The sequence below is a fragment of the Doryrhamphus excisus genome, linkage group LG5, assembly GCF_037039965.1.
Source record: "Doryrhamphus excisus strain RoL-2023G ecotype Guam linkage group LG5, RoL_Dexc_Guam_v1.1, whole genome shotgun sequence".
NCBI lineage: Eukaryota > Metazoa > Chordata > Actinopteri > Syngnathiformes > Syngnathidae > Doryrhamphus > Doryrhamphus excisus.
Genome location: NC_136361.1, coordinates 16,265,752 through 16,291,525, shown reverse-complemented (window position 1 = coordinate 16,291,525; position 25,774 = coordinate 16,265,752). Strand labels below are relative to the sequence as shown.

Genomic DNA, 25,774 nt, shown 5'->3' with positions numbered 1-25,774 from the left:
TCCATAGAAAGGCAATGATAGGAATGGAAAAAATTAAATAAAATGAAATATAACTTTTAGGGGGTACATGACGGCTCAATAAATGAAGGCTTCATGCTCAAGATGCTAAATAAATACTAAATACATTTTGTGGTCACTAGGTGGCAGTGTTGATGTGTTTTGTTGCAGTTGATTGGTGCTTCGGAGTGTTTACTCCACCAGCAAATATAATACCGTATTTTCTGGACTATAAGTCGCTCCAGAGTATAAGTCGCACAAGGCCAAAAATGCATAATTAGGTAGAAAAAAAACATACATAAGTCACATTTTTTGCGGGTAATTTTTTTTTTTTACAAACTACTTGACCAAAACAAACATTATCGGAAGGCAAGTTCTAACAATAATCTGAAAAATACAGTAATATAAACAGACTAATAGGTTGAGTACTCATGCAAGGACTACTGTGACATATACGTCTGCTAACATTGGCCTAGGTAATATTTTATACTGTATTTTATTCCTGATGCAAATGCAGCGTATTCTTTTGGCTGAAAGCTATAACCCTTATAGATAATTTAAGCGGGGAATGTTATCATTCAGCTAGACAAAAAATAAACATAAACAGAAAAGGTGTCCAGTGTTTATGTAACAATAAACAGCTTTTTAATTTATAAGTCGCTCTGGAGTATAAGTCGCAGGAACAGCCAACCTATGAAAAAAAAGTGTGACTTAGTCTGAAAAATACGGTAATATAAACAGACTAATGGGTTGAGTACTCATGCAAGGACTACTGTGACATATACGTCTGCTAACATTGGCTTATGTAATATTTTATACTGTATTTTATTCCTGATGCAAATGCAGCGTATTCTTTTGGCTGAAAGCTATAACCCTTATAGAGATTTTAAGCGGATCAGAGTGATCTCAAAGTAGCTGCTCTCACGTCCACCGCATTCTCAACGACTCCCAATAAGTTACAGAATCAAACAGTGGTGCTTTCATAGCTGATTTTATGATGAAAGTCTGACCATAACCTGCTAGGCTATGTTTACCACCTGACGCTCACTTCTCCCGCCCTGTTTTGAAAGCAATTGTTGCTGCTGTCATACAAATATTTTAAAATGTCACACCACATCATCATGCATTACATTCTCTAAATGTCCCACTTTCATGGGTTTTGTGTAAAAAAAAAACCCAGGCGGATAAATCTATAGTAGTATTCTGTCTCTGATGAACCAATTTTGCAGGGTTTCTGAATGTTAGAAACTTTGAAATTGAAAGGTTTTACTTCCCTGCATCATATGCAAAACCCATTCCAGGCATGTCAGTATTAACACAAGTTACTTTGCAGTTTACTTAACTGCAGTAAGAGTCCGAAAAAAGTTTTCAAGGGGTTTACAAGAAAAGAATAATGTAATGTTTAGCACAGTGTGTGATCCTGGTTAGCAGCACATAAGTGTAAAGTGATTGTGGCCCTCTCTAAATCCCTCCTGCAGTTTACCATGCTGAGGTAGAAGAAGAGGAAGGCCAACCTGGTGGACCAAAAAAAAAAAAAAAAAAAAAAAAAGCTCATTTTCCTCTTGGTTGCACTCTGCTGCAGGCTGGCTAAACATGCCACAGGAGACCGCCAGCACTCATACACCTTTGTTTTCTTCTAGCGAGGAGCTGTTTGTTAGCAGGATTACACTAAAAACTACTTGTTTTTTTTCACAAAAGTTTACAGTTTAAGATATTTTTGCGTAAATCCGTGTAAAGTTCTACATGCAGCAAACAGATCATAACGGGGTATATTTAAATTAGCCGTTTAGGCAGCTTCTAGTAGTGTTTTTCACACAGAGATCCAGCAAAAGTGGTGTATTAGAGTCATAGCAGACATTTGTGGTGGTCGTAATGGTTTGTTAGACATGCAGGACTGAGTCCTAACCAGATGTTTATTTGCCTCGGGGTGACCTGAGTGTAAGGCAGGGGCAGCTGCATGCAATACAGATATATGCAAAGTTTTATAATCATTACACAAATGCTCAATGAGTTGTTAAGTACCACCCACGCGTCTGTAAAAACATTTGGTTTGGTGGCCATGTTTTTCCAAACAAACCAAAAAGCTGTGTTCCAAATATTGTTGTTTTTCAGCAAAAGGGCGGCACGGTGGACTAGTGGTTAGCGCACAGACCGCACAGCTAGGAGACCAGGGTTCAATTCCACCCTCGGCTATCTCTGTATGGAGTTTGCATGTTCTCCCCGTGCATGCGTGGGTTTTCTCCGGGTACTCCGGTTTCCTCCCACATTCCAAAAACATGCTAGGTTAATTGGCGACCCCAAATTGTCCATAGGTATGAATGTGAGTGTGAATGGTTGTTTGTCTATATGTGCCCTGTGATTGGCTGGTGACCAGTCCAGGGTGTACCCCGCCTCTCGCCCATAAGACAGCTGGGATAGGCTCCACCCCCCCCCCCCCCCACCCCCGAATGAATGAATGTTTTGGAAAGTCCAGGATTGTTGTGTTATTGTGTGTAGCTGCTCTACAGGAGTCCACAACACAATACAAAGGGCCGAAAAATAAGCACAATAAGTCCCCTTTAAATAACTCTGAATGGTTGTTTTTTTTTTCAATTGAATGGTTGTTTGTCTATATGTGCCCTGTGATTGGCTGGCGACCAGTCCAGGGTGTACCCCGCCTCTCGCCTGAAGGCAGCTGGGATAGGCTCCAGCACCCCCACAATCCTCAAAATGAATGAATTAATAAATTTGGCAAAAGTCCTTAAAGTCACAGTGGGTGTTGAACTGTTTGAGAAATTTCAAGTCAATCCCACATACTGTATATGGTTTAATAACAGCACCACTGTAGTGTATTTATCAGATAAGTAATAGCACAGGTAACATAGTCAGGGTGCATGCTTTGACATGTTTCACCCTGTTTGCAGCAGTAAGGAGCTGCTCACACTATTAACGTATTATCGTGAAAGCGTCAACGGTGTTCTGGATGCACTGAATGTTTTTTTTTTTTTTTGGTGGGAAAATCTGATAATGACAATATGGAGAAATAAATCTACTACTTTTTGAAAACTATGACCTCACCACCATGTATCTGTCACATGACTAGAAGTGAACGGTTGTGGACTACTTCCAAAACGACAACATAAAATCTGAATATTTCGACTAGCATGACCCCCAGTCGACATGATTTGGGATCCTGTTCTTGATAAGTCTAAACAAGTCGAAAAAGCGGAAAACGACGGACATTAGGTGCATGTGTTTGTTCTTCTTCTATTGTTTTGTTGGCTTTGTTTGTTTACCCAGTCATACGTTCCTGTGTGGAAAAATACAAAATAGTCCTCCAAATATCCAAATAATAGTGGTGTCAAATTTCCATTGTTCATTTCACACAGAACCTACAGGTGAGACAACATCAGCTCCAGCGTCTGATTTGCTATTCAAAATACAACAGGTTAAAGTTCACTCCTCTATTCCGCCAATACCCTTACACACAGGCAACATGAAGGTTCCATCTTGGAGGTCGTTTTCATACAGAAACGTGGAACGATGGTGGAAAAAGGCAGTGTCAAAGGGGATTTTGACTCTCCCGAATCTACCCATCTTCCCTGCGTGCCCATATGCTTGGCCGTGCTCCTCGGCATGCACTCCGCGGCTGCGGCGGCGGCAAGCTTCAGGATTAATCTTCAGCCGGTCCTCGGGCCTTAAATGCCCCGCGAGGATGATAAGAGTTGCGGGGGATTTGTCAAATTGCGCTCCATTGATTAAGTGACCTTTCACGCCCGCGAGTCTCTCTCTGAGCCACTCCCGCTAAGCGCTCCCTCTGACAGCAGAGATAGATTGATACGTGCCACTGTTATCATTGTGTACAAGTTTGTCGTTGCCTGCTGTGGAGACAACAAGTAGCGATAAGCGATAGATAGGATAGTCCTTCACTTGCCCTCCAGGCTCTGGAGTGTAACAGGTAGAGAAGAGAAGTGTAGTAAGAGACACCCCCCCCCCTCCGATCCCCCCTCTCAGCCAAATAAGTAATGAGCGGTGAATAATGAATACTGAGATGCACATTTTAAAACGAGCCGAGGGGCTAATATCAGACAGGAAGACTTAGGAGGGAGGGCGGAGGAAGCCTTTGCGGGCGTTGATCGGTAATGGCCGAGGGCGATGGCTCACGGACGCCTTTGATTAGTCGCAAGTATGCATGTACTTCTAGGTTTTTTTTTTTTTTTTTTTTAAGATTACTTCCAAAAATGAGTAAACATAACTTGTACGGCAACACAGGAATTTTTCCATTGACAGGACAATAACTTCTGTTGACCTCTAGATATTGTGGAAGTGGTATATAAATCCATTATGAGTCAGCCTTTCCTGAACTCTGGTTAGTATTTATTGGGTCCCTGAAAAAAGTACAATAATATCATGTACTGTATAAACAGGCACTAGTTTTTTTTTTTTTGGGGGGGGGGCTTTCTGATTATGTACATCATTTTAATCCTTTATATTTGTGGATGTTATGCTAGCATCTGTGCAATATTCAGTATAGTTACTCCAGACTCCATTCACTGTACAATATTAAGGTTCTAAATGCAATATATTAAGTTCTATGTGAAGTATTTCTATAATGCCTCATATTAACTCACTAGCAAGATCTCATAGTGTATAGACTGGTCATATATCTCATCTCGTTTCATATTATTTGCATACTGTATTTGTATATATATATATATATATATATATATATATATATATATAACTCTGGGTAAAACTGTTGATTTGTTAATACTTGGGTTATTTATATTATTTTTCTATATTGTGTATTTTGCACTGCTTAACTGATTCTGTACTCTTGCTGCTGTGCAATGCAAATTTCCCCACTGAGGGACGAATAAAGGCATATCTTATCTTATCTAGTACATTATATATTTTAGTAAGTTTAATAAGTCTAAATTGGTTATTGGGGAAATATTGTTCATGAGCAAAGAGAAATGAATTTAAATGCAATATTATATGTATAAAAATGTCTGTCTGAGTAATGTTTTAAATTGTAGATATTTACAGGAGTATATTATTGCATATTTTACACATATTGCCACTTTCTCTATTCAACCTGATAATATTTACTCATGACTTATTATTGTATGGAATCGTAAAATAAACATAAATACATATAGATTTGAATTGGAAGGGATCGAAACGATGAACGATAAAGTTGACCCACCTGGACCTCCGCGTCGCCCCGCCTCAGAGAAGCACCTGAGGCTGAAGCCGGACCGCTGTCTGTCGGCCTGCTGCGAGGGATCGGCTCGCTGCTGCGCTGTGGTGGATGGTTCGCTTTGCAAAAACTTCTTCCCTAAAAAAAACGAAAAAAAACTATTATAATAATACAGAAATTAATTCCATTAAATAGCAGAACAAACAAACACAGTTTGATTTTGGTGCTGGAGATATATGCATTATCAATCGATAATTAGACCCTAAGGTGGCGTCATCACCCCCCATTGGGACAATCACTTAATAAACCACAAATTAGTCCTTTAAAAATAATTCGAACTAATTAATAATAAAATTATAATTACATTATGAGTAAGGAAGTATTTGAAATCATTATTATAATGATTTATGTGACGATATAGTGAAAATATAAAACATTTTCGCACGGTTAGAATATTATTTTGCTTTTTTTAATGGAAAAAACACATTTAAAGAGTGCGAGTTGTTGCCCTTTGCGAGGAGGCCCTGACCAGGCTTTGCTGACTTTTTATCGACTCGCTGGCAAGAATATTGACCACACTAACTAGCCGCACTTTGATCACATGACTTTGCTTTCCACATGACAACACATTAATGGTAGGGGGAATTATTTATTTAAAACAAAAAAAAACGAAGAAGAAAAAAAAATTGGAGCCCCAATGTAGAGGCCTTCAGGGGAAAAGAGTAAAATAAAAACAAAAACAAGAAGTAACTTTGTTATGTAATTTAATAAATTAATCTCTATAATATTAATAATTATGCCTTTCATATACAATTAGCATTTCAGTAAATTCACGAGAATAAAATGAAAACAATCATTTGGAGTGACAGCGGTGCTCTGCTACATACATGCATTCGTTAAAATAATAATCAAAAACATGTAATTACAATTTTAAAAAAAGACATTGAATGCGACAGCCTTCATAAATAAACGATTTAAAGATGATTATTTGATAGGTTATATTTAAACTACTATATTATAGATAAACGTGTATGCCTGCTTATTTTATACTAGTCATAATTTGTAATGAATGATAATTAATTTTAAAATTAAAAGGTTTAGAAATTCCACCAAAGCGTGCTTCCTTTAAAGGAACGAAATTTGTATGTAAACATTATATAATAATAATCATAATAAGTATTTTTAGTGACAGTGACAAAGTAATATTTTGGTTCACAGTTAATTTAATTGCAATTTAATGACAAAACATAAATATTAAGCTCCTTTTCTTTTAAAAATGTACATTCTTAGCGTAGCGAGTTGACAAAAACACACTTTCAAACTTTCTTTGAAGCGCTCTGATGCTGCGCAAAGTTGCATTCATTGACGGCATGCAATGGTGGTGGTGGTAATGGGGGGGGTTCAGGGGGGGCATCAACAACACGGGTGTGTATCCATTGATCGCCCTCTATAATCTGCAATAGTTACATGCATGTATTGATTGACGAACACTGTTTATCTGCAACATATACCGCCACAAATCATTGACGGGAGGAGTACACCTTGAGTGCGTGAACGCAGCACCATTGGTACGTATGAAAAAGATAAAAGAATCCAAACGCAAACACATTTCATATTCCTGCAAGGAAAAGCAGAAATAATTGATTAAAAAAAAGATTCGATGAAGACTTAAAATATACAACCACGACTGTAACACACACACATATTAAATCGTGTGTGTGTGTGTGTGTGTGACAGAGAGAGAGAGAGTGCATGTTTAATTGACTGATGGAGGTGAGTGCTTGAACAAATAGAGACACTTAAAGAGGCTAATCCGGGCCAACGCCGACAGCTCAACCAGCGCACCCTTTTATACTCCTAAACGGGAACATGTCCAAAAAATTATACGACTAATTATACTACTGGTGTTAGATATGTATTTCTGAATTCTGAAATTTCTGAAAAACTTGAAATATGCAAACGTCCGAATTAGAGCAATCGTTCATAAACGACGCACGGCTCAACTTTTCAAGTTGTATTTCAATCTCAAGAAAAGTGTTAAAAAAACCCAAAATGCAAGACAATACAATAGAAAACATACAAAACACGTGTCAATGTCTACTTCAAGTCACTCGGGAACTTTGTATGTCACGCCAAAATACAGAAGAGAAGTAAAAAACGAAGAAGAAATAAAAGGAGGATATGAAGCATCAGCAAACATACCTTCTTTCTGTTGGGGTGTTGTTTTTTTTTTTAGGGAGCGTACGTAAAGCTGTCAGTCTATCCAAACGCGCGCGCCGAGCCTGCGAGCAGAGAGGTAACACTCTTCCAACCTGAACCCCGGGAACACAGCACAGGCAGGCGGAGAGGGACGCACGGAGGTGGGTGGGAGGGAGGGAGGGAAGAAGGGAGGAGGATTTCTCTCTCTCTCTCTTTCTCTGGAGTGTGTGTGTGTGTGTGTGTGTAGTTAATTAATAAATCCCCATTCGCAGTGCCTCGGGTCGGTTTGTTTTCCCCGGTCGACAAGCCGAGAGGAAGGAGAATTTGAAGTAGGATTCGACCCGTTTCCGCTCCTGTGTCTCATATATGAGGCCTGTGCGCGCGCGTGTATGTGTGTGTGTGTGTGTGTGTGTGTGTAAGAGAAGGAGAAAGAGGTGTGATGGTGCTTTTGTGTTCTCTTAAAACCACACGAGTCCCCCCCCCCATTCTCCCACCAAGCACCAAAGAGTCAAAGTACACTTCTGGGACCTGAACAGTCCGGACTTGCCTCTAAAAGTGACCAGAACAGGAACCCAAAACGATATACACTATATTTATACACATACTGTACACATGCACAAATCAATAATATCATGATTTAAGTCACACAAGGGCTACATGGCGTGAAAGTGGTTAGCGCGCAGGCCACACAGTTAGGAGACCCGAGTTCGATTCCGGTACACCGGTTTCCTCCCACATTCCAAAAACATGCTAGGTTAATTGGCGACTCCAAATTGTCCATAGGTATGAATGTGAGTGTGAATGGTTGTTTGTCTATATGTGCCCTGTGATTGGCTGGTGACCAGTCCAGGGTGTACCTCGCCTCTTGTCCAAAAACAGTTGTGATAGGCTCCAGCACCCCCGCTACCCTCGTGAGGATAAGCGGTAGAAAATGAATGAATGAATGAATTAATAATGAATTAATTTCGGCTGCACAGCAAATGAGTGGTTACCGCGCAGACCTCACAGCTAGGAGACCTGAGTTTGATTCCACCCTCTGAGTTTGCATGTTCTCCCCCGTGAAAGCGTGGGTTTTCTCCGGGTACTCCGGTTTCCTCCCACATTCCAAAAACATGCTAGGTTAATTGGCGACTCCAAATTGTCCATAGGTATGAATGTGAGTGTGAATGGTTGTTTGTCTATATGTGCCCTGTGATTGGCTGGCGACCAGTCCAGGGTGTACCCCGCCTCTCGCATGAAGACAGCTGGGATAGGCTCCAGCAACCCCCGCGACTCTTATGAGGATAAGCGGTAGAAAATGAATGAATGAAAGTCATATAATTCGAGGCCAACAGGACTTGATTTTAGGTCCACAATGTTCAAGGATCACTAGGACCAAAAAGTATAGAGGACCAACGACATTCTAAATAGTCATTACAACATATTCATTCAAAGGTAATTTATTTTACAATTACTGCAGTCTTCTAAAACAGATTTAGTCGTTAATGTCAGCAGTGACTCAGTGAGTCAAAAAAGACTAGGATCGAAGTTTTGGGATTGATGAATTAGAAGACTCATTTCACAGACTCATTTCTAATATGTTCAAAGATAGTTTGGTGACGGACTACCAAAGTGTCATTAAATGTGGCAACTTGGTTTCAAGTCAATGAGGACTGGTTTCAATGTTTTTGTGGCGTAGGGGCCAGAAAGTTGTGGAAACGTAAGTTCAGAGGACATACTATACGCTAAAAAGGAGGTACCAATTTTTGAAAAAACTTTAGATTTGTTAACATATTACTTGACACAGAAGTGGCTCATGATGTGGTATAATAACTGTTAGAAACACAAAAGTTGACTTCTGTCAAAGTCTTTGGTTTTGGCCATTGGTGACTTTTTTTTTTAATTGGCCTGTGGCAGATTTTAAAGAAAAGTTGTAATTTCATGAAAAATAAACAAAACAATATAAAACTGTACATTTTGGTTGTGGAAAGTTAATGATAATAAAGTTGTTGAGAATAAAGTCAAAATACTATGGGAATAAAGTCAAAATATCATGGAAATAAAGTCAAAATCATAAGAACAAAACAGACCAGAGGAAAGTTGAAATAGTTTGAAAAAAATCCACAAATGTGATTATAGCAATGCATTGGTTAACATCATTAATCAATTCCAGAAGGTCTGACTCAAACCAAAATGGACTCTAACCAAAACAAATTTTCCAATAGAAAAATAGAAAAATAATTTTATATGCAGAAAATTACAAATGACAAATAAATGGACAACTGAACATTTAACATTTTTAACATTTAACATTTATTTACATAGTTTTGTTGGAATACACCCACAAAACAATCAATCAGAATTTGAAAAAATATATGAAACTAAATACCAGTCATATTCTAAAGAGGAAAAAGTCACAATTTTATGAGAATAATAAAATATTATGAAGAAAAATTCAGTCATTTTTGTAGCATGCTGCTGAAATATTAAACCTTTTTTTTAAAGTCATGATATTATGAGAAACAAAAAGATTTTTTAAAATCTATGTTGGGGAAAACGTTTTCATTTTTCACTATGTGGCTCCGGTGGAAAAAGTCTGGACACCCCTCCTTTAGGGAGTGGAAGGTTATTGTGTACGAACTGAAAAACATCAGAAGACAAACAATATCCTAAATTGAGGTACCAATTTTGAACAATTCAAATTTGTTTGTTGACACATTACTAAAGTACCAAGTCATTACATGGGGGGGGGAGCAGGGTTTCCATTAATAAGGACCTAAGAACTGGAAGGTTGTATCGGTTTATGGCCCCAAAAGAAGAAGACCAACTACAGACAATACCAGAATTGATTTCTCTGATCGGTCAATGGGTTCAACCGCAGTTCAGAAGACTCATTCTGGACTGAAAGTTACCAATTTTGAATAAGCCTTTGTCGACTGCATTTTGTAACGACTTGGGTCATTAATAAAAGTTCAATATTAATCTGCAAACACATGATAAACTTCTTAGTAAACTGCTATTAGCCACTTGGTGATGGGTAGCAGTGACTCTAAGATGATCAACTAAGAACTCGATACCACGTAAGACAGATAGAGGCTTCATCCTTCTAAAAACGTCAGTTGATCCCAACAGTAACATCAAACAAGCATCTGTTCCTAGGAAAACCCTTAACGTGTGCTAACAAGAGGTCAAGCCCTATCGTGGTTTCAGGTTTGGCTTTCACACAAGATTCACGGCGATGGTCAATAAGTTTGTTTGGTTTTAGTGCCGCAGCATCCACATTATGATGGAGCGAGCCTTGATTCTTCAACTCGGAGCACCCCTATCGACCTTGCTCTTAACGCGCTTTAATTATTTAATTGATCTCTAATCAGCGGCTTGATAATCGATTAGGTAAACCAATGGAGTGCAGAGAGCTGGAGTCTATATGACAAGGAGATCAAGGGGAAAGGAACAACAGGTGAAAGAGTTGAAGGGAGTGCAAGATAGCAAAGGGGAGACTGCTGGACTCTGGTGGTTCTTTGATTCAAGTACCAAGCTATAGAATTCAGTAGGATACAAGTCGTTCAAATGTCTTTACATTTTGTGGAAAAGGTTGCGATCGGTAACAACGTGGTCAGCTGTTAAGACAGTATCTATATATACAATCCATGGATACTCCATTAGCTACACCTGAACAATTTCACAAGATCCAATACAAGAGGGAAATCAAAATCTTCATATTTTTTTTAAGTCATATTTTTTTTGTTGCAAAACCAAAGCAGAAGGTCATAATTTTGAGGGAAAAATGTACATCCAAAATCAAATATGGAGCTTGAACTGCTGCCATGCATGATACATCACGTAAGAAGTCCGCAAATCTTGCAAAAGTCACCAGGTGTCATTCGGTGAAGCAAACAAGCACCAAATGAATTAACGTACCAATACAAGACATTCAGAAGACGCATTCAAATACGTAATGATATGTAGTATTCGACATTGGTGTCAGTAATGAGGCAAATAAACATCAGACTTGATCGCCAAAAAAACAGGCTTGAATGATCTCACGACAGGCACAATAATCATCATCATAAATACAACACAGGCTACTGTCGTAGTCGTATCCGGCTAAAACTCAAATCTGAACTCCTGATGTAAATTTTTGTCCACATGTTCGGACACACGCAAGTTTTATTTATGTATTAAATGGCTTATTTTCTCTGATTACATCTACTATTTCAGATAATATGAGTGTAAATGTGACTATAGGGATGTTATTTAATGTTTAGAGGGCTCTAACAATGTTAAAACCTGCATTCCGAAGGTCGTAAATAGGTTGTCTATGAAAATATTCCATTTATAAAGAAGGAAAACTTCATGGGAATTCACTTATCACAGTCGAATCTGGAACCAGTTAACCGTCAGAAACTAGACATCACTGTACACTTTGTAGGTTAGCTAAAAAATTTAATAGTTTTATGTGTTGTGTACATGCTTAACAATTTACATTAAGGGACAACAAAAATTGTTTAACGGCAATGTACACCTTAGTTGTCTATTTAATTGTCATATTTGGAAGTATTCAAAATCACCATGTAAAATCTCTAATGCATCGAGCTAGCATATTTATTAAAATGCATTTCATTTGTTGACGGTCACAGAGAAATAATTTTTAACCTTTACAGTGCTTCAAAGTAAAGACTCTGAAATGGTTCTTACTTTCAGAGTTCTTACCGAGAACCTATTATCTATGTGCTCAGCTAGCAAGGCGAGACCAAACATTAGCGAGAGAAGAACAGAAAACCTTTACAGACACTCTTTGTAACAATAATTTCACCAACGTATTATTCCTGAAATGTGATTACAGTGATGCCTTGGTTAACATCATCAATCAACTCCAGAAGGTCTGACTCAAACCAAAATGGACTCTAACCAAAGCAAAATTTCCCAATAGAAAATAATATATTTTCCAGAAACCCTGACAAATGAATGGACAACTGAACATTTAACATAATATTTCAGGTTAGTTTTTTGTATTTTTTTTTGTTTTGTTGGAATACACCCACAAAACAATCAATCCCAATTATCAAAAATGCAAAAATATATACAACTAAATACCAACTTTGTAGAAGAAATAAACATGTACCATGCTGTTTAATATTGTAAATGGGAAAAAAAACCAACAACCACCACTGCGCCGTCAATGATGCCTTATAAGGTGCTTGGTGACAAGCACTCTGTTTACCTACGGACGCCGTGAACATGATACGGTAACTTTGAATGCTTATGTGTTGCTACCAAAAATGAGTGTTTTGGATGTCAAATGAAACAGACAGAAACACAGTGTGTCACTCTCGATGTGCTGCCGGTTCATAGACTTACACGCTTGTCTCGGTACGATCGCCTGCCTCAATTTTCTTCTATGCGGTCCATGTATTTTGTTACATCATGAATCTCTGGCTTGTGCAGCAAATCTGATATAAATAAACCCTGTTGTGCTAAAATGGTGCCTTTGCCCCACAATGCATTGTGACATCACATGCAAGTATCACAAGATTTCGTCTTCGGCACACAATCCATGATCACGGTGTAAACAAACCGAATTGTATTTTGGACGCTAGATAAGCAAGTGAAGACAACATTTTGAATGTTGAACAAAAAAACATGTTAACCAGGGCGGACGTTAACCGAGGTACCACGGTATTTTAAACTCCATTAATTTTCTATGCTGCTTATCCTCACTAGATGGAGCCTATCCCAGCCGTCTTTGGGCGAGAGGCAGGGTACACCCTGGACTGGTCGCCAGCCAATCACAGGGCACATATAGACAAACAACCATTCACACTCACATTCATACCTATGGACAATTTGGAGTCACCAATTAACCTAGCATGTTTTTGGAATGTGGGAGGAAACCGGAGTACCCGGAGAAAACCCACACACAGGGAGAACATGGAAACTCCCCATAGAGATGCCATGCGGGCCGGGGCCGCTAGAGACATGATGAGAGAAGTAAAGGGCATGCAACCCAACCCGAGCTGGTACCAGGCTCGGAGTGGAAGAGGACGGAACGGCTCGAGGCTCCCGGGCGATCTGTTCCCTGCAACTAGTGAGGGTTTTCCCTTCGTCCTGGCCTCCCTGTCATGAAGGGGTTATGGCGAGTCCAGCGGCCAAACCAGTTAAGAACCACATATATACCGTATTGTCTGGACAATAAGTCGCTCCGGAGTATAAGTCGCACAAGGCCAAAAAATGCATCATTAGGTAGAAAAAAACATAAATAAGTCGCATTTTTTGCGGGTAATTTATTATTTAGTTATTATTTATTTAGTATAAGTCGCAGGAACAGCCAATCTATGAAAAAAAGTGTGACTTATAGTCCGGAAAATACAGTAATATAAACAGACTAATGGGTTGAATACTCATGCAAGGAATACTGTGACATATACGTGTGCTAACATTGGCCTAGGTAATATTTTATACTGTATTTTATTCCTGATACAAATGCAGTGAATTCTTTTGGCTGAAAGCTATATCCCTTATAGATAATTTAAACTGGGAATGTTAGCGTTCAGCTACACAAAAAATATATTTTTTTTCATTTACAGTTTTTACCGTTTTTTCATTTACAAGTCGCTCTGGAGTATAAGTCGCAGGACAAGCCAACCTATGAAAAAAAGTGTGACTTATTGTTCGGAAAATTCGATAATATAAATAGACTAATGGGTTGAGTACTCATGCAAGGACTACTGTGACATATACGTGTGCTAACATTGGCCTAGGTAATATTTTATACTGTATTTTATTCCTGATACAAATGCGGTGAATTCTTTTGGCTGAAAGCTATATCCCTTATAGATAATTTAAACTGGGAATGTTAGCGTTCAGCTACACAAAAAATATATATTTTTTCATTTACAGTTTTTACCGTTTTTTCATTTACAAGTCGCTCTGGAGTATAAGTCGCAGGACAAGCCAACCTATGAAAAAAAGTGTGACTTATTGTTCGGAAAATTCGATAATATAAACAGACTAATGGGTTGAGTACTCATGCAAGGACTACTGTGACATATACGTCTGCTAACATTGGCTTTGGTAATATTTTACATAACTTATGACCATGACCCCTGTGATTGGCTGGTGACCTATCCAGGGTCTACCCTGCCAAGTCAGCTGGCTCCAGCATACTTCCACGACTATAGTAAGGATAAGCGGCATAGAGAATGCTGAAGAAGGTTTTGGATTTTTTTTTTCCCCACACTTGCACAAAGCATCTATCCAAACCTAAGCTTCATGGAATGGACAGATACATATGTGTGTGTTGAGGAACGTCATACAGTCAGCAGGGAATGCCGATACTCCAAGTCCCCGGAGGGTCATGGCGATATTGATGTGACCACTGGTGTGTGTGTGTGTGTGTGTGTGTGTGTGATCTTTATAATCAAAAAAAAAAAAAACCAAAGCAGGTTGAGACACAGTGAAACATGCCAGTAACCTCTAAGCAATGTTTTTCATGTTTGATGGCGTGCTTGTGTGTGTGTTTGTGAGAGAGACACCTTGGTAGGACTATGTGACAGAGTGGGCAGGCTCGGTGGAAGAGGATGAATAACTGACCTATCACATCCCCATTGACTGAGTTAATTAATATAAGTAGAGGCGAGGATTCTTAGCTCACTTTTCACCGTATAGATTTGCTGTCTCCTCACATTTGGCGGCTTTTATGTCCATTCGATGCAAATCCAATGTCTTTCTGTCCCGGGGCCTGATCGTGACAGCTAATTTTGGCACGCCGGGCCGCGTTTTGACGGCTGTGCGTTTTTATTTGGGGAGGGGGAGGGGGGGTGCGCGAACCACGTAAGGCTCATGTGACGGATTGATATAGCATCTCACGTGAAGGGATGTCCAATAGAGGCAGAGTGAAGTGTTAAAAGGACAATGGCCGCCATGCGGTCCTTTGTTTATTAGATAGAGCAAGGAAGGACACTAAGGACAGACAAGGAAATCTTCATAGAGTCTTTTGAGTCTTCTTCAAGATGCTTTCTTCTTTGTAGGAGAAAGAGGGGGGGTGATTGGTGGGGTTTGTGGTAGAAAGAGGGGGGGTGACACAAGCAGGACAGACAGGAAGACAGGAAGAAGAAGGTGGGAAATGGAGAGAAAATAAAGGGAAAGAAAGCAAGAAAGAGCTCCACTGCCTAGTCTTAATCTGAGCTGTTCTGATCAATAGCCCATTTCCCATTGTTGCCAGAGCCGTTCGATCGCTACACCGCGGAATTAACACACCCACTTTAATCTAGGGGGGGGAGAGAGGAGGGAGGCGAAGGATGGAGGTGGAGGCTTGGGGGTTAAGGGGGCGAGCGGGGGAGCAGCTGTGGAGGCATTCTCAAATGAAATCAAATCTAATTGTTATCACTGTAGCCTCCGCACTTATTAGCGGCACTGTTATGCTCTTCTTACACTGCTCTTCTTGTGGTGCAAAGTGGACGCAAATAATCAAAATTAGGGTTTATTTATTTAGTTCGCCATGCTGTAGATTTGATTGGGAGGTTGAGCAGAAGTGGGGGTTTGGTGGTTGAAAGGGCCAGTCTAATTCCTGGGTGGACACAGGAACCAGGTTTTGTAGTCATGTAGACTGCATAATGATCTATTCATTAATTTTCTACCACTTATCCTCACAAGGGTTGCAGGGGGTGCTGGGGGCACATATAGACAAACAACCATTCACACTCACATTCATACCTATGGACAATTTGGAGTCGGCAAATGACCTGTTTTTGGAGAACATGCAAACTCCACACAGAGATGGCTGAGTGTGGAATTGAACCCTGGTTTCCTAGCTGTGAGGTCTGTGCGCTAACCACACGACTACTGTGCAGCCCCATCATGATCCAATAAAAACATTCATTTATTTTCTACCGCTTCTTCCTCACGATGGTCGCGGGGGTGCTGGAGCCTATCCCAGCTGTCTTCTGGCGAGAGGCGGGGTACACCCTGGACTGGTCGCCAGCCAATCACAGGGCACATATAGACAAACAACCATTCACACTCACATTCATACCTATGCACAATTTGGAGCCGCCAATTTTTTGGAATGTGGTAGGAAACCGGAGTACCCAGAAAAAACCCACGAATGCACGGGAGAGATGGCCGAGGGTGGAATTGAACTCGGGTCTCCTAGCTGTGAGGTCTCCTGACTGTGTGGTCAACATGCTAACCACTAACCACCGTCTGGCCCGAGTTCATTCATTCATTCATTCAATTTTACCGCTTTTCCTCACAAGGGTTGCGGGGGTGCTGGAGCCTATCCCAGCTGTCTTCGGGCAAAAGGTGGTGTACACCCTGGACTGGTCGTCAGCCAGCCAATCACAGGGCACATATAGACAAACAACCATTCATACTCACATTCATACCTATGGACAATTTGGAGTCGCCAATTAACCTAGCATGTTTTTGGAATGTGGGAGGAAACCGGAGTACCCGAAGAAAACCCACGCATGCACGGGGAGAACATGCAAACTCCACACAGAGATGGCCGAGGGTGGAATTGAAACCGGGTCTTCTAGCTGTGCAGCCCCATCATGATCCAATAAAAACATATTTTGTCCTATATTTTGCTACATGCAGAAACACTTAACATGCTACAGTGTGGGGCAAATTACTTAAAAAAAAATAATTACTTATAGTTAATTTTCCCCAAAAAGTAACTGAATGAATTACTTCTTCATAAATGCAATTAGTTACCAAGAAAGGTAAGCATTGTGAACATGTAGCATGTGCTGTAAATAGCTTGCCATGTAAGTGTATAATGTTCTCCCATGTCCTCGCATCACTGTGATTGGTGGAGAATCAGAGAGTGTGCAACTTGTAGATACACGGCATTGATCACTAGAGCACTGCTCTTAACGTGTTAAGGTCAGAATTTACAACCCTTTGAGGTGTGAGAGGACAAAAAAGCCTCCAAAAAAAATAAACTCAAGCATAACAGATGAATATTTTCTACTTTTTTGCTCAAATCAGCCAACAATCAAAATTACAATTTTAATTATTTAAAAAAAATAATTTTAACCCTAAAAAAAAAAAAAAATGTTGGGTGAGCCCACACCAGACTTCTATTGCAGGTTTAAATTATCTCACAACAGACATAATAATAATAATAATAACAACAATAATAATAACAAGAACAATAACACAGTATAACACAACAAGCTAAAACTCAACACTGAACCTGTCTTAAATGGCTTATTTTAAAGAGTAGAGAAAAATAAATTTAAAATAATAATAATAATAATAATTTTAACCCTTTAAATGGCCATTGGATTCAATAATGTTACTGTTTTTAGAGGATTTTTTTGTATTTAAAAAGGAACCCGAGTGTCAAAAAAAAAAAAAAAAAAAAAAGGTACCTCTGTCCGGATGGAAGTAATAGCGTTGTAACATTTAAAATAGTAATGAATTAGATTACCTGTAACAGTAAAACAATAAGGCACAACCAAAATAATAAACATACTGATGAATTAGCACCTGTCTGACATTGTGACAAAACTTAAATAAGGTAAAAATACATGATTTTGAAAAAAAGGCTATACTTTAGACTAGTATTTCATTGTATTACATTACAACCATGTAAATGTATACATGAGATTCATATTTATTTTTAGTGTTAACATGACAAAATCTTTTTTTGCAACATTTTTCCTTCAGCTATTGTGTGCCCACTCTGATTGTTCTGCTTTCATTTGTCCATGTTTGGTGAATAAAGTGTTTGAGATCGATTGGCGCCTCAACGCAGATGAGAATGTGCTTGTACTTATCGACACGTTGAGATTTGTCTGTATTTTATGACTGGATATCATAGCACTTTTTAAATAATGAATTATCACTGCGCTTTATACAGATTAATTCTTTTGTTCGGGTTTTACTACTTTCATGACTGCTTGAGCTCATGAACCCAAAAATGGAGTGTAAGACATACAGCGTGTGAGCTACGTTGCTAACATTACAGCCGGATTCTAACAGAAACATCGAAGAAAAACAGCATCCGTATCTGAAGCTGACTTACGGATAGTTGGCAAAGCCTCGGACCTTATTTTAAGATATGTTTACAAAAACTGCTTAGGTCAGGGGTGGGCAAACTATGGCCCGGGGGCCACCTGCGACCCACCAAGCGCTTGAATCCGGCCCGCCAGTTGCTTTCCAAGTATTTCAACTTTTAACATACAAACTGGCAACATGACTTGCAGGTCAGATGTCTTATTTAGTGAAAAAAAAACCCAAAATTGTCAAATTAAATTACATAGTTTGATGTGGTCTGATGTGTAAAAGTGCGTAAACATACAGCTTATAGTATAACACGTTTACAGATAAAATCAGACAAATAATTCAAGGAAAATTATAAACATAAAATAGTGTGTGTGTGTTAAATATATGTTCTGCCCCCCCGGACCATTTTGTTAAAAAAAAATAATAATAAAATAAAAATAAAAATAAAAATAAAAATAAAAATAAAAATAAAAATAAAAATAAAAATAAAAATAAAAATAAAAATAAAAATAAAAATAAAAATAAAAATAATTAAGAAAGTTACTATGGTACCCATTATGTCATTGGATGGTCATATCACCTCGTACTTCGGTATGTGACAAAAATAAAATAATAATAAAAAATAAAATAAAACTAAAACAATTAAAAATTAAAACTTAAAACTATATTAGGAAAGCAGGAAGTGAACAAATGTAACAGTTACTGATTGTAAAAGTACTAGATGGAGGGGTAGGATTTAATAAGCTTTGCTTCTTCCTACTCCTTTTGGACATGTGGAACTGTGAACTGATTATGTGATGCATTCAATTGTAATCTGATGCATGTTCAAATGAAATAAAACCATTACCATTAACTCAATGCGGTCCACGAGTCAAAATATTTGCCCACCCCTGGCTTAGGTGTTTTAATGTTTACAAAGCTGTCCTCGATAAAGAGGGAGCATCTTCCTCCATGACGTCATCAAAATATGTTTACTTCAAAAGTGCCTCTTCTCTAAAAAGTGAAACAAACAAGTTTTTTTCACGTTTGATGTGTGTTTGTAAACTCTAGAGTCACTTTTGCATAACAGGGGACATCTACGTAAAGGGAATATATGTAAAAGGGAATAACATAGAGCACTGGTACAGTGTACTTCGTAACCGTCATGTGACTACAGCCTTTGATGAAAAACTTCAAAACTTTACTACAACCGAAGCTAAACTACACAGCTTCCAGAGATCTACTCCTCCATTACTAAAAAGAACACACGCGCACTTCAAGTGCCACCACTGAATATAATGGTCTACATCTTCAGGTAATGCTGGAGGATTGTTTACTCACTCCCTTCCATTGAGACACCGCTCTAGGGGTTCTTCCTCGCCACCCGCGGCCATACTACCACACAACTTTTCCCCCCAGTCCAATCCATTCTACTTACTCCAGTCCTTTTGAAGTCATTTCATAACAGAGCAATTTTCTCGTTAGCGTTGGGCTTTAATTGTGTGTAATTAAGCGTGCTCCGGCGGTATAGGGAGCGCTGTTCGGAGAGGGGGACTTTGATGAGGGCTTGAGGGGGAAATTAGCTGTAGTTCAGCTGTGAAATATGGGGTTAAGTGGGATACCAAGTCGAGAAAACGAAGGAGTGAGAGAGCGGTCAGTGACTCAAAAACATCGGCATGGAAAAAGAAAGCGGCAGTGAATGCAATGGGAAATTGGTGATAGTGGGAAGATCGTTCATTCATTCATTTTCTACCGCTTTATCCTCACGAGGGTCGCGGGGGGTGCTGGAGCCTATCCCAGCTGTTTTTGGGCGAGAGGCGGGGTACACCCTGGACTGGTGGCCAGCCAATCACAGGGCACATATAGACAAACAACCATTCACACTCACATTCATACCTATGGACAATTTGGAGTCGCCAATTAACCTAGCATGTTTTTGGAATGTGGGAGGAAACCGGAGTACCCGGAGAAAACCCACGCATGCACGGGGAGAACATGCCAACTCTACACAGAGATGGGTGAGGTGGAATTGAACTCGGGCCTCCTAGCTGTGAGGCCTCCGTGCAAACCACTCATCCAATGTACAGCCCACAAAAATACCCATATCTAATGAAAATGACTTCATAAATGACCCTCCTTTACATGGTACTATTAGTTTGATTACATTCGATCCTTCACACAGCATGGAGCCAGCTGGGGCATGTCTGACATAGTGAGTAAGATGTTCTCCTCCCATTCAGTGTGGAAGTGGTACGTTTTTCATCCTTGTTCCACACTCTGTTTGAAACCCTTAAGTTTAGAATGAATAAATTTCAGGCTAGTTAGCTTGCCATGTTGGCCATGCCATGTTTAAAGCAGTGATCCTGTAGCCTGAGCATTACAGTTGAGCAATATGTTATAAACAAAGAATAATACGAGTGTAAAGGCAGTTTTATGATGGTATCTCATGTTTACGGCTCTCTAAAAATGATACAAAATAGTATTTAAAAAGTAATAAACAGGTTTTCTATGATCTAATCCAGGGGTGTCAAACTCAATTTACCTGGGGGCCACTGGAACTAGGGTCTGGGCAAGGCTGGGCAGCATCAGGTTTTCCAAAAAAAAACAAAACGCATTTATTAAAAACATAAAAATATACGAACTTTTTCAGTGCTTTGGTTTCGATAAAACATTCCACTGTTCTTAAATATCTTAATTTTTATTTTTCTGCACAAAATAAGATAAAAATAAATAAATCAAGAATAAAGAAAATCAATCAATCAGTAATAAATAAACAAATATAATAATAATAAAACGGCAAATAATAAAAACTTAAGAAACCACATATAGTTGGAGGGTAGACAAATTATTTTTTTCAGATTAAAATTAACAAAGCATTATTAGAGCCCTGTAGACATGACAAAACACAACTATAGTCACATTTATACTTTTTTTTAAATTTACAACATATTGCGCAACTGCAGGGTCTTGAGACACATGCTAACTCGCAAACTAGAGAGCTAGCGACCTAAACGGTAGCCTTCAAGTTATTTCCTTTAAACTTAAATAGCCAAAAACTTACCACTTCCACACGGATAGGGAGGATAACTATTAACAGTTATTTAACCTTTAACATGAACATTAACCAAACTAATTTTTTTGGGGTACATGATACCATACAGCATCCATATCAAAACTTGTGCGGGACGCACTGACATTAAACTTTCATATCAAGGCGGGGGCCTCAAACTAGTGTCCCGTGGGCCTCGTGTTTGAGACCCCTGATCTAATCATTCATACCTAATCCCGCTTTGTAGAAATTCACTTATAAACGAAGCATGACTGTATAAGTGTTGATGTACTATCCACTATAAATGACTCAAGACACAGTCATTATTGTCTAAGTAACTGGCAACACAAGTGGGTACCAGGATAAACGTGTCAAGCATCATAATGGGTCACGGTCCCGGGCCGCATGAGTGGTACCAGCACTGAGCGAGATGTGGTTCATTGAGGAAAAACATCAATCTTAACCGAAGACATTCGCTATTCGACTAAACACAACAAGTGTCTTCAACCAAAAATCCTCAAGTGGCTCCAACGGTCTTAACATAATGTCACCCATGATGACTGCGTACAAAATGGAGCTTCTTGCCCTTTGTATCCGCTAATGCTTCTATTCCGAAGCCCACAGCAGCTATAAAAGTCAGCGTATCCATAAAGCACATGAGAAATGACTGGAGCTATTGACTGTACCGTGACATGCTCAGCGGATGACGACCAACTCCGCCGGGCCCTTTATGAGTCCTTAATCCCCCGATGGAACTGCCCCCCAAATGACTATAATGAACTTGTTAAAGCCTCTATAAATATTGGCTCCCGCGCTCAGCAATCGTTTCAGCAGTTCCCAAAAGCAAACAAGTGGCTGTAGGCGTCAGAGGTGTGTTGTGGGTAATGCGTAATCAATGAAAAGGATGCTCCCTCGCAGTGTCTTCATTCATAGACAAAATTGTGGGGAAAATCACGTGGCCGGGACAAGCACAAAAATGATTCATATTGATGAACATAAAATCTGCATCAATAGCAAAGGTTCTTACAAGGAAGGTTTGAAAAAGGCAATTTGGTATTGATTGTGAGACCTTAAAAGTGAGTCAAATTCACTACGAAAGCTGAGTAAAGAACTTTGATTACTTTCCATTCCAAAAGGTCAGACGACAATCGAAACGTATGAAAAACGAATACACTTTAACAGTATGAACGTCCAATCAGGTTTAAGAATAAACATGTCAGGACTCTTTTTTTGTGAACTACGTCTTCTCACTTTGGTCTTATGTTATTTAAAAAAAAAAAAAAAGACAATTCAAAATGTATTTATCGTGTCGAATTGACTTAGAGACCTGATTAAAGAATTGACTTTCTGAAGACTTACTGGAAATTTTAATGCAAAATATTTGGATATAATGTATTTATTGTGTTTGTCAAATTAAATATATTGTTGAACTACGTCTTCTCACTCTGGTCTTATGTTATTAAAAAAAAACAAGACAATTCAAAATGTATTTGTCGTGTTTGTCAAATTAAATAGGTTGTACATTAACATAACATGATATTAATTTGACCTGCCTCATTCTGACTTGAGACCTGACTTTCTGAAGACCTACTGGAAATTTTCAAATGCAAAATTTTTGGATGTAATGTATTTATCATGTTTGTCAAATTAAATAGATAGTTACATTAACATAACATTATATTAATTTGACCTGCCTTATTCTGACTTGACTTTCTGAAGACTTACTGGAAATTTTCAAGGAAAATAGGCTTTTAAATGCAAAATTTTGGGATATAATGTATTTATCCTGTTTGTCAAATTAAATAGATTGTTACATTAACATAACATTATATTAATTTGACCTGCCTTATTCAGACGTGAGACTTGACTTTCTGAAGACTTACTGGAAATTTTCAAGAAAAATAGGCTTTTAAATGCAATTTTTTTGGATATAATTCATTTATCGTGTTTGTCAAATTAAATAGATTGTTACATTAACGTAACATTATATTAATTTGATCTGCCTTATTCTGACACCAACTTAAAGACCTGATTAAAGGCTTGACTTTCTGAAGACTTACTGGAAATTTAAGAAAAATAGGCTTTTAAATGCAAAATTTTGGGATATACTGTATTTATCGTGTTTGTCAAATTAAATAGATTGTTACATTAACATAACATTATATTAATTTCACCTGCCTTATTCTGACTTGAGACTTGGCTTAAAGACCTGATTAAAGCATTGACTTTCTGGAAATTTTCAAGAAAAATAGGATTGTATATGCAAAACTTTTGGATATAATGTATTTATCGTGTTTGTCAAATTAAATAGATTGGTACATTAACATAACATTATATTAATTTGACCTGCCTTGTTCACTTGAGACTTGACTTAAAGACCTGATTAAAGACTTGACTTTCTGGAAATTTTCAAGAAAAATAGGATTTTAAATGCAAAATTTTGGGATATACCGTATTTATCGTGTTTGTCAAATTAAATAGATTGGTACATTAACATAACATTATTTTAATTTGACCTGCCTTATTCTGACTTTACTTAAAGACCTGATTAAAGACTTGACTTTCTGAAGACTTACTGGAAATTATCAAGAAAAATAGGCTTTTAAATGCAAAATTTTTGGATTTTAAAATGTTGGTGAAAATGTAAACACTGTTTCTTCACACTACAGTGACAGCTCAGCTCAGTAAGCATGTGAAAAAGTAATAATCCCAAATAGTAATTTCAAAATTGTGCTTTTTTTTTTTTTACTTTTTTGTGTGGTTTTATTGCAATTCTGGCAAAACCCAAAGGTAACATTACAAATATGAACGTACTTGCTTTGTTGCCATTCATGTCCTTGTTGCTGTTTCTACACACGACACCACACCACCCATTATCAATAAAATATCACCAAAATCCAGTGTTCAAACCCCTGTCATGCATGACATATCACATGAAATTATCTCATTTTCCTTTAGTTTTTTTGTGATGCTGGTAATGGCAAAGGTGAAACTGTCATGGTGACATGCAGAGTACTGCAACTGGAACTTATTGCAACATAGGCGCATGCGTCTGTCCTGGCTGCTCAGTACAGTAAAGCTAAAGTGACAATACTGAAAATCCGGTCAGCTGTATATGAAGACACTCGACCCCTAGACTCATGCGGCAATCTCATGCGCAACGTGACTTCCAATTACAATTACCTCTATAATTGTCTTTTAAGGTACAATGTTTTTACACTTTGCACCTCTTTAAGATGTATTGATATTTCTTTTTTTTTTTTTTTTTTCAAGAAAAAGTGTGAAGTGCTTACCTTCACTGATGTACCATCACGGATTTGACAGACAGCTTCCTCACAAGTCTTTTACTGATGGTAATGCGGGCAAATTAACACAGAGTCTCTGCTGTAAAAAGCGTGCCGACACTCACCGGGGGGGACCTATCAAGAGCAGTTTATCATCGCTTTATGAGGCAAAAAGTTGACTTGAGAGCCTAAAAAAAAAAAAAAAAAAGTTGACAGAGCAAAAAAGAAAAGACAGGGCGTGAAGGGGGGCGGGGGGTCTCCGGTGCAACTCAAGTGTTCAAAATGGGTTGGATTACATAAGCAAAGCCTTTAAGAAGAAGCAGGGGTGTGTGTGTGTGTAAGAGAAGGAGGGACCGGGGTGGGAGGGTGCGAGAGGGAGGGGATCAGTAAATGTGTGTGTGTGTGTGTGTGAGAGAGTGGATCGATCGGGTTATAATTTTGTCCGAAGTGAGGTAGAAAATAAAGTTCATGGAGGAATGAAATTTGAAAACAGATGGCGAATCTCGCTGTCGTCCCCTTAAATAAGATTCGATCTCTGGGAATGGAGTGTAGACAATATTCGGTGGGACGTTTGATGAAAGTGACAGATTTTTCATTTTGGACATGTGGGGGGTTGAGGGGTGAGGTATGGGGTGGGGGGGGTGGTGATAGAGGGTTCATCTTATTTGTCCACAGGATAGAAACTTAACTTGGAAGAGTAGGACACAGTGTTTCCCCCCCTCATTCAATCCTATCCTAACCCCCATGTGCGTCCCTCTTTTAACCCCCCCCCCCCACCCCTCTCTCTTGCAAAGAGAGGCAGCGGGTGAGGTGAGGGGGAGGCAAAGGGAGAGAAAACAAGAATACCAAATAAATGAGAAATTTTCGTACAGAGCCCCGCTTCCGTGCGTTCCATGCTAGCAATAACAATTAAATATCGACCGCTTTCTCGGCCGGAGAGAACCTGAGATACCCGGAGACTGCCAAGTACCGACACCAACCCCCCTCACTCCCGCGCACACCCCTCCCAACATATTCCGTCTGGCAATCACCCCCCCCCCCAGCCCCCAAACCATATACACCTCCTTTTCCTTCTAATCCAAGTCCATC

The 25,774-nt window shown here is 38.9% G+C and overlaps 1 protein-coding gene across 2 annotated transcripts in view; it reads right to left on the bottom strand.

Moving 5' to 3' along the window:
* erfl1 (Ets2 repressor factor like 1) overlaps nucleotides 1-25,144 on the bottom strand; it is a 74,636-nt gene extending 49,492 nt beyond the window's left edge. Inside the window, exons 1-2 of one of the 2 annotated variants that reach the window (XM_078790790.1) lie at nucleotides 24,695-25,144; nucleotides 5,186-5,317 (exon numbers count right to left, since the gene is read on the bottom strand). The gene's annotated coding sequence lies outside the window, so the exon portion shown is untranslated. Of the gene's footprint in view, nucleotides 1-5,185; nucleotides 5,318-7,381; nucleotides 7,492-24,694 lie in introns of those variants that run through there. The other variant, XM_058052997.2, reaches the window with a different exon arrangement.
* Nucleotides 25,145-25,774: the final 630 nt, after the last annotated feature.